Genomic DNA, 10784 nt, shown 5'->3' with positions numbered 1-10784 from the left:
ATTAACCATGCATTGTTTAATGAGCTTGGTAGTTATGTTCAAGCTAAAGGACTCTATTTTTTTATTTTTAAGCATAAGTATATGTTTAGTTTTTGCAGTAAGTAGATAACTGTGTAAATTGGTTTCTTGTAGGAGCTGCTGAATGCACTGATCCTCGTGGTGGATTTGAATGAGGTGTGTTGGTGAGTATGTGTTTTGGTTTTGTTGCAGTATTGCCTGAAAGGATGGTTTTGGCAGGAGAAAAAGGTTCTGTCCAAACCTAGGAAACAAATGTATTTTGTAGTTTGACTTTGTTTCAGAGCTGGATGTACAAGCATGTATAGAGATGCCTTGTTAATGAAAGTTCTTAAACAAACTGCACCAGCACTGTCTGTAGACCTCCTAACTACTTTATCACCATTTTGCAGATAACAATTTCAGTATGTTACGGTGTTGCTAATAACAGTGTTTTCATGGGGCTGGGAGTAGCCATATCTGACAATTTCTACTCAAATCCCAAAGCATTCCCATAGAATAAAAAGCTCTCTGTTAGCGTGTCTGGTAACCAAGTGGCTGATTACAAACTCCATAATGTGTTTATATTGCCTAAAATCCATATATTTAAGCATACTGAATTGATGATGCAACTGGCAGTACTAAACTTCAGAGAAGTGTTCGTAGTTTAACTTATTGAAGGTGGCAGTCCAATCTCTCTCTGTGTGACACAGTTCTGCACTGATCTTTATCATGTAGGTAGGTGTCCTAAGGCTTGTGTTTGCTTTAAGGATTGTTAGCATTTTGGATCATTAAGTTCGTATAAATTCTGGACATCAAAGGTCGTTGTAGCTCACTTTCCTACAGGTCTGGATTTCATTGAACCTCCAGTTTGGAGGGGCAACACCATTTTCTTGTGGGTTGGAAGTAAAAAGAATCCTTTCTGCTTCTGTGTAGCACCCAGTACAAAACACTGCAGTTATGTGTCTGGAAACAGCTGTTCGTAGGAAGTAGGCTGTCTCAATTTAATGATACTTTTAAACATATTTGTATCTGTAAACTTGTTTCAAAGCAGCAGCTAATTGAAAATGGTGCCTTGGGAGGAGGAATGATGGCCGTAATAATGGCACGCTCACTGGCAACAGATGTTTTGCTGTGGTAGAACATTTGAACTTTGCGCTCCTATAAACGAAGAGGACTTTTAATACAGATACTGAAAGGTGGGGGGAGGAAATCAATGTCGATTGCCTTTGCTGAAAATACGTAGCCCAATACCTTACCAGTTCACCAAGGGGTAATGCTTAAAAAATGGTTGATTTGAGAGAACTTAGTCCAGAGGAAGGGAAAACTGAGGTGTGGGCTTCTAGGACTGTTGGACCCCATCAGTTGCTGGCACTGCATTGCTTTAGGCTGCCCTTGACCTTGCTGGAGTAATTGGATAGTTTCTCTTCTCAGCTTCCCTAAGGCCACACACTTGCATCCTTTTCTTATGTAGCCTTTAAATTGCACTGACAGCTTGCTGTTAATGCCAAGGCTATTTAAATATTGCAAGGTAATCTGGACTCTAAATCACAGTAGCCTTGCACGGCACAGTATGCTCCCTTCTTTTCACTGATAAATCCTGGATGATTAGTGGAAGAAGCTGCCCATTTAAGACCAACAAAAATATCAGTACTTTAAAAATAAAATTGGGGAAACTTGAAGCAAAAGAGTAGTATTGTGAGTAACGAGACCATTATGCATTAAAATGCTGCTTCTAGGCAGTTTCTGTTACATCTAATATTACTCAAAGGATTTTCTGTACTGTCTGACATTGGAGTATGGAAGCACTTTTATCTGTTCCTTTGATGCGGACTGCTACTCCTGCTGAGAATACTTTACCCTGCAGATAACCTAGCTGCTGCAGGTGAGAACTCTTTGTCGGCCAGATAGTTAAACTCATGGTGGGAAGCAATTAGTCGTAGGCTTTTTCAAGCAAGAGGCCATCACTGGGCTAAACTCACATCCTATTTGTTGTAAGGATGACAGATTCTGCTTCTTCAGGCTTGCCTGTTGTCCATACAGGTCTTTTTTGTTCCATCTGTGTGGCATACAGACTTAAGTATATACTGTATGTATACAGAGGTCTGCATCTCACTGGAAAAGGAAGTGCTAATTCCATTCAGGTTTGTATTTCTTAATTATAAGTTATTTTTGGAGAGGCATGAAGGATATTTTTATCTGTAAGCTTTGTTCTAACATAAGCCATGTGTAAGCAGTATTCCTAAGCAGTGTCCGACTAATGTCATCCTTTAAAATGGAATCATTGAAAAGGCTATTAACTTGCACATCTTTGGATAGAGTGATGACTGGGTCACACGGTGTTGTATGCATGGCAGTGCTGTTTAAATTTATTTCTTCCAGAACACACACACACACAAAAAATCTACTTTGCTGTGAAGGTTTTGTGGGTGTGTGTATGAGATTAACTTTTGCCCTGATATTTCATATTTATTGATACCATGCTGTCAATATCACCTATCAAGTTTCGAGAGTATGTCTCTGTAGTGTGTTGGGAATTTCAAATATAGAAATGCCAGTATTTGTAAAATGGTACTGATTTAACTTGGGTTATAATGGGAAAATACAGCAAAAGCTTCTGGTAATTACTTGGAGCAGTAGTGAAGTAGTTAGGTTGGATTATTGTAGGAAGAAAAGTAACAAATGCCTATTTGAGCAGGGTGCAACAGGCTGAGCAAGTTCCAGATTGCTGTAGATCTACCTAAGGCCGGGGGGGGACCAAAACAACCCAACCAAGCATCACAGTCTTCTAGTGTATAACTGTTATAGATTGTCAGTATTCAATCTACAGATGGAGGGGAGTGGGGAACTACCAATACCCGTAGGAGCGAGGATGCCTTCCCGCATTTAACCCCCTGTCACTAGATGGCATTGCGATATGATAGCATTTCTGAGATCAGGGCTCCATGTTCAGCATAAGGACACCTAATTGTTTATAAGTCTTGATTCAAAGCTATAGTTCAGTTTATTCCCATCCAGCCTGAAAAAATGCTGACACAATTGAATGGTGGACTATAGCATAGAGTAATGCATTTAGGCTTTAAATGTGTTCATAAATATGTAAGCTTCATTTTAAAAAAAATCTGTATCTCTGAGCAACTTGGTGACTAGTCCAAAGAGCTCTGCTTAGGCTGTAATGAAATGTGATTGCTCGGTTCCAGTTTTACTCAGACAATATGAATGACAACAGAAGTACATGCTGTTGCCTCATGGTAGCCGCCACAAAATATTTTCTGCTGTAAATTATCAGTCTAAGTTCTGATCGTGTGCTAACCTTAACCTAAGGCTGTGCTGCATTATTTGGCTATTTTAAATAATGCTTCATCTTCATTAAAAGTGACGTGCAGTTGAAAATAAAACTGTAATAGTGTATTTTTTTTCTGCTTGAATTCATGCAGGGGGAAAAAAAAGCCTAAATGTGTGTGTCAAATCAAAAGGGAAAAAAAGCTCCTTTCATATTTTTAGATCTACTTTATGGCAGCAGGTAATGAAAGTACCTTTTTTTAAATTATGCTGTTCAAATGGGTTTTTTTCTTTTCCCTTAATTACGTAACAAATTTGGAATTCAAGGTAATTTTACATATGTATTTCATCATCTTAACATAGTATAAATCAAAACAAAAAAAAAATCTAATAAGTATATGTTGCAACAGCCATGTCCCTCTAAAGTATTATAGAAGAATCAGAGAATGAATCTAAGAATAAACGGTAGGAAAGCTCTTCTGAGTGGAGGAAATGAAAACTGGAAAGAGATTAGTTCAGAAGGGAAAAATATAAAAGGCAAAAAATCCACCATGCTTTTGCAAAAATCACAAGTAACAGATTAAATATATTTTGTGTGATTACAGCGTGGAGCTTGTAGCTACTGGAAATTAAGAATTTTATTTTTTAATTGTAAGGATGTATCTGGACAATCCAGATAACTATGGTATTTAATCCAGGTTTTGAACTACTAACAAAAGAATTGCAAGAGTTACTAAGCTTAGTCAAGTTAAAGGTTTTGACAAAGAGTTTAAACCAATTTTTTGTCAGTTTGAAAGAGCTGATTAAATCAGTTGGCTGCTGTAGGAGTCAACTTCTGAAACCTTTTTTGTGTAAGCAGGATATTGAACTAAGTAGACCTCTGATGTGATTCAGTTTGGTGATTCCTAGATTTTAAAAAAAAAAAATTAGAATACAATGTTATGGAAAATTCCTAGATTAAAAGAAAAATGTTGTGCTAAACTTAAGCCAAACTAGCACTCTTAAACTTGCCTTTTGTATTATCAGCCATCAACTATAAATTCAAAGAGACTTGACTACATGAAATGAATTCATGCCACGGTGATTACAATGAATGTAAAACTCTAGGATATACTTTTGACATTGATATGAGCTAAAATTTATGACTGCTGAATTTAATATTATGCCATATGTTAATATTATTAATACAAATTTCTCTACTATGAGAGAGGCTTCAATTCTTTGACTATTGAAACACCGAAAGAATTGAATCAAAATAATTTATTCTTCCATGACTCATCTTAAGCTTCGTACTTAAATTAGCTAATTTTTCTGTTAAAAGTATCACCTTCCAAAGAGAGATTATTAAGGACAACAAGTCCAAAATATTTACAGCCTGATTATGTGAATGAACTTTTATAAGTACATTTATTAAGCTTGGGTCTCTCCTTGTTTGACCTATAGGCAAACTTAGTAAGCCAGGAAGCAGGACAGAAACAATCCAAGAAGACAAGAAAATATTTTTGCATGCTAAGTAGTGGAATAGACAATAACTAATTCATGTGACATGGTTATGATTTTCTTGGCATGATACGCTTCACACTGCAGTAGTACTTGCCCAAGTACAGTAGTGTCTATAACCATGTATCTGTGTTGATCTCTCTTCACTGAGAAAGAAAGCTTACTATCAATTTCAATGTACTTAGAACCAGGCCCTTAAAGAGGTGACCCAAGTACATATTAAGCGGCTTGTTAATTCAGGTAAGAGTTTATCACTTTATGTATGTAAAATTAAGCACTCTCTTGAGAGAGAAACCTCTCTGCCGACAGAAAAAATGTGCTGGTGGAGGGGAACACAGTTAACTGTTCACTACCTAGAGTGGGTGGTGCTACAAGACTATTCACTTGTGAGGGAAAAATTGGGATATCGCTGCCAGAATTTCAGCTGTGCTGAAAAATGACTATATCAAGCAAATGACTATCATAAACTCCCAAAACATCTTGAAATGTGCCTGTTCTTTTTTTCTTAAGTTGGTAATAAGTAACCATCTCAGTGTCTGGAAAGTATGCTTTATTGTAATGTTTGGCTTTCCAGCTGGGATATTGTAGTTACTATTGAGGATCACTTAGTGACGGGTTTTCTCTATAACACTGCAGGTCTGTATCAAAGAGCCCTTCCTCCTGTAAGTCAAATATAAGCAAGGCTTTGATGCAGTCATTGAGTGTGCCAGGCAGTCCTGAGCCCAGGTGTGGGAGGCAGCTGTGGTAGCTAAGGAGAAGTGGTTTGCAACTGCGGTGTAGTTCGGTGGGGACAGCCGGAAAGAGAAAGGAAATGGATGCTCTACGATTGAGGACAATTATCAGATGTTAAAATGTCACTTGCTTGATGTGTTTAATTTCCTAGTGATAAGACAACAAAAAAGAGATGCCGAACTTGAGCAACTCTTGCACAGTTGTAGCTGAAAGGTTTGTACTACTACAAACTAACTAGTAAAAATCTTAGCTCCTGTCAGTGAAGAGGCATGTTCTTTCTTTGCCCTTTTTCCTCCGGCCAAAACAAGTGTCAGCTTTTGAATGTGTAACACATGCTTCTCGCTACCTCCTCTGGAAAAGCAAGCAAGAAATTGAATATGTGGAATGCACCTAAAAAGACAGCTCATGGCAATTCAGCAAAATCAAGCATGAAGGCGGGATAAATTAATTTTGATGATGTTAACATTCAAAACATTGCAGCTGAAATGCACAGTTTAATACAAATTACCAGGAGCAGTACATTGATGTTCTGCAATTGCTGGTTAAAACTCTGCCTTCCAGGTTGTATTATATATAACATGAAGATGGTACTTGGCTTGCTGTTTTATTGCACTGATATGGCTTATGTTTTAAGTTAACATCAGTAAATACTTCCTTTTTTTTTCTTTTTTTTGTCGTCTTTTTTTTTTTTTCCTGGAGTCACTTCTGTTTAGCATAGCTCTCCTCTTTTAGTTTAGCTGTGTCAGTGTTTCTAGCAGAGCTGAGTAGCCTAAGAGTCTGGCATTTCGAAACATGTTATGTATTTCTATCCTCTAAACTGATGTGACAGAATACATTCTGTCTTCAGCTATACTATGCAGTTCCTTATTTTGGATTAGCAAATTTTCTCTGACCAACAACAGTGAACTACGTCTCTTCTATTTGTTAACATCATCTGTTGTGTAACTTCAGTGGAATTTCACGAGGCTCTGACTGGTGTTAAGCTTTTTGTAGCTAGTGAGGTAAATGAAGTAGCTCACTGCGGTGATGTGATAGTCCCTCAATTTGAACATAAGCCACAGCTATAGGAAATGCAGATGGTGCACACACTCTTAAATGTTTCTCCTATTTTTTTAAGATCCTATATGGTCAGTTACAAGGAAGTAGCATTCTGCATTCTCAGATAACTGTTCTGCCCCTATGCCAGCAGTTTTGTGTTTGAAAATAAATAATAAAAAAAAAATCAGATACCTAAAGGATCATGTTTCTAATGCAACTTACAGTCTTGAGAACGTAAAAGGCAAGATCGCCCTTTTATCAGTGTGATGGCAGTGCCAGCAATAGATGCTCAGAGGCAGGAGAAGGATCACAGGTCAGCAGGAGAGCACCTGAACCACATCCTGGGCTGCATCAAAAGCAGTGTGACCAGCAGGTCATGGGAGGTGATTCTCCCCCTCTGGTCTGCTCTTGTGAGACCCCTCCTGGAGTACTGCATCCAGCTCTGGGGTCCCCATGGAGCTGTTGGAGCGAGTCCAGAGGACGCCATGAAGATGATCAGAAGGCTAGAGCCCCTCTCCTATGGGGACAGGCTGAGAGTTGGGGTTGTTCAGCCTGGAGAAGACATTATAGCACCTTCCAGTACCTAAAAGGGCCTCCAAGAAAGCTGGAGAGGGACCGTTTACAAGGGCAGATAGTGATGGGACTAAGGAGTAATGGCCTTAAGCTGAAGGACAGTAGATTTAGATTAGATGTTAGGAAGAAATTCTTGACTGTGAGGGTGGTGAGGTGCTGGCACAGGTTGCCCAGAGAAGCTGTGGATGCCCCTGGATCCCTGGAAGTGTTCCAGGCCAGGTTGGATGGGGCTTTGGGCAACCTGGGCTAGTGGAGGGTGTCCCTGCCCGTGGCAGGGGGATTGGAACTAGATGGGCTTTAAGGTCCTTTCCAACCCAAACTACTCTATGATTCTAGGAAAGAAGTGGATTCCAGCATCTGTTCCAGTTGTGCTATTTGGCATTGTGTGGACATCAGCCTAATGGTTCTGGGATGATCTGAGTCTCTTCAGGCAACATTGTCTCTATTATCTGCGGAGAGCATAGGAAAGAAATTGCTTTGTCCTACTGAGTCCTCTTCCTTCCTGGCTGAAAACACTCGTTGGGTCAGGACTTTCCTAACCATAAAAATATCAGTTGTTGTAAAAGATGGCTTTATTAGTTACAACTCAGCACTGTGATATGTGCTTAGATTTGTTCATGAAACACTGGGAAAGCTGTACACACAAGCCAGCACTCAACACATCTAGCTTTCTCGAGTGCTTTCAATGTTTGTGTGTTTTTCCTTACTTTTTGAGAGCCACTGAATATGTCCTGGTTTTTAACTGCCTTACAGACAACAGCTTACTCTATTATTATTTTTGTTCGGTGCTCATGTTTACATTAGATGAAGAGATAGTTACATACTAAACATTTTGAGAATAAGATAACAGTATTTCAATTTCATGCATAAGCATCTCCAAACTGAACTTTTCTTGGGGGTGTGACATTCTGTTTTTTGTCTAAGTTTAGAAATCTTCCCTGAAAAGAAATTTGGCTCTGAATCACGCACAGGCAATCTACATTGCCACGTAGCTGGTAGCTCAGTTTGAGTGGCAATGCGGAACCCTTGGCCAACGTTCATGGACTTCCTTTTCCTCTGAGAACTTGCAAACTGGAGTGCATCGGTTGTTGTCTCATACCTCAGTGCCTCTGTGTGACCTCTGGCTATGCACAAAGACTACAGAAAAGGAATCTGAATCATTCTGAGGATACATACAATCCATTTTATTGAAATTTCACAGACACAGTTGATAGGTTTATTTTAGGGGTGTAAATGGAGGTAGAATTACAGTGATCCTTCCGTTGGCAGGACTGTGGTGTTATTCCTGTAGTTCCATAAAAACTCCTTGTACAGCAGAATTAAAGATATTTTCTTGCTTTTTTAAGAGATACAATAATGAAGTAGCTTCTAGAAGGAAACTGAATGCTATCTGTGCCCTCTAATTTTTTCTTCAGAAAAGATACACTTATGTGCAAAATCTTATTATTTATAGTGCTTTGTAAAACAGCATCAAAAGCAATAAAGGAAAATGTAAAATGCATCATACGATGTTTTGACATAATAAAAAGCATTATACTATTTAAATTGCAATTTTCATATAATTTGATCTGATTTAGTGGCATCTTTTTATACTTGCTTCTCTGCAATTTATCCAGTGAAGTGAATGCAAAATGCTATTTTAAAGCTGCTAAAGACCCCTTTACCGTTACCTAATCAAAATGACACTAATCAGGGCCTGTTTGGGAAGAGAATGATTGTTTTAGGACTTTTGAAGACAATGCACTTAATCCAAGTCTTAATCTCTTAAGGATGATGAATGAGTAGTAGTTATTCTTGCTCATGCAAACACTTATGTACTTTGAGCGAATTTATTCACCAAGTAATAAACGAGATGTGTTAACAGTGCAGCATTGATGGCACAGCAAAGTACACAAAAAATTTATGAAACTGTTCAGTTCTGCCTCAACTGGAACACAAATAGTTCAGCAAAGGCTTTGTTTAATCTTAGTCTGTCACTTTATGCTGTGAGATAATAGTGGCTGATTACTAAAAAAAAATAAATCAATAACCACTGTATGTTCCAAACCCCACAAACACAATAAAGATGGGATGTAGTTTACAATGGAAATTTGCCCATCTGTTCTTTGAGGACCAAACCTTGCTTTGTGCTGGGAGCTTTGCTCTAGATTTCAGCGAGATCAAATATGGTTTCTTTTGTAAAGCCAGCTGTAGGTGTAGTAGAAGGAAAGCCTTAATTTTTCCTACTTCTGGAAAAGTTACTGGGTTTTTATATATTAAAAAAAAAAAGAGATGCCAGAGGTGAGATCCACAGGGAACAAAGATTAAGAGACTCCAAGTTGAAAATTGCCCACGTACTACTCTTAATTACTGCTACCAACTGTCATACTATACCATGTAATCAAGCAATGTAAGGTTTGTGAATAGTCTCAGATAATGCAGAAAATCAAACTAACTTCTATTTTAACAAACCCTAACGTCTCGCATGCCAAACTCTCAAACAGGGAAACACTAACTCTTTTTCATTCTTCAGTTTTATTTTTGTGTTTCTGTGTTTTTGGGGATCTATTACACACCCAAGCAGCAAAATGCCTACCAAATCTTTTTGTGGCATTTTAGAATTAACGCAAGAGTGTTTCTTCCTAAGCTTCCCCAACGTGATTTCTGCATTCAAATCATACAAACTATTTTGTGATAGTAAACCAAATTAAACCTTTCAATATTTTATCAGCTAGAGCTGCTTTAGTATCTATTTATATAGCAGTTCTGCATATGGAAGGAAAAGCTGTATTAACCTGTCAACTGGAATTTGATTTTTGCATTCGTTCTGTGGCATGCTGATTTTTAGCTGAACTTGCAGACTATCAGTAACCATGCTTGTTCTTCTGCAATAATGGTGGGAAAGTAAGTTGTAGTTTATTTGGAATAAAGCCATTTTTCCTAATTGAGCAGCATCCAGTAGCCACGTTCAGAATTATTTTTTTCTGGACTTATTCCAGATATTCTTGTGAAAGAAATCTTTTATGTTTGTTTGCATTGGGTTTCTATTATTCACCCACTTTTCGGTAACCGTGGAGGACAGCAGATGCCCACGGTATTTGCAACTGCTTCCTTAAGGTACTAGCTTTAACTGAAAAATTCGTAACATTGACAGTTTCAGCTGATTTAAACAATAAGGAATAACAGTTGTTATTTCTTTGGTGATTTGGACATGTTCCATGGCAAATAATTTTTTTAAATCCTTTTTTTTTTTTTAACACCCTAAAACTAACGAGAATTTAGAAATAAAAAGACTTGAAAATCATCTAGCCAACTTTTCCCCAATAGTGGGGAAAAAATGCTTACTTTTTGTTCCTTCAGTCAACTTGGGGGCCTAAACTATGCAATGTGGGATATTCCAGTCGTAAATGGCAGCATGAATAGGAGGTGCTCAACTTCCACCTCTGCAGGGTTGTGGAAGGAGACTTTGGGCAGTGCAGGCGTGGGTGCATGGCCCGCAAGAACGAGCACAGGCCAGGGAAATAACCTTGCAATGCTTGATGAAAAGAGCTTGACGGGGAACAGCTTACTGCATTGATTTAGCATAGGGTAGAAGGACAAAGCCTGAGAGACAGGAAGATCAGACAGTAAAAAGGTCAGGAAAAGCAAACAAAAACTAAATATATAAGGGGAGTGCTCTGAGCAAT

The 10784-nt window shown here is 38.3% G+C and overlaps 1 long non-coding RNA gene across 1 annotated transcript; it reads left to right on the top strand.

The window, feature by feature from the left end:
* The first annotated feature begins 136 nt into the window (after nt 1-136).
* On the top strand, nt 137-6477 carry LOC142602134 (uncharacterized). The gene is made up of 3 exons (XR_012835858.1): nt 137-182; nt 3432-3517; nt 4720-6477. It is a non-coding gene; the product is annotated as an uncharacterized LOC142602134 (long non-coding RNA).
* The last annotated feature ends 4307 nt before the right edge of the window (nt 6478-10784 follow it).

The sequence above is a fragment of the Balearica regulorum genome, chromosome 5 (genome assembly GCF_011004875.1).
Source record: "Balearica regulorum gibbericeps isolate bBalReg1 chromosome 5, bBalReg1.pri, whole genome shotgun sequence".
NCBI classification, from domain to species: Eukaryota; Metazoa; Chordata; class Aves; order Gruiformes; family Gruidae; genus Balearica; species Balearica regulorum.
The sequence above is the reverse complement of the archived record's forward strand: the minus strand, read 5'-3'. Positions and strand labels throughout refer to the sequence as shown.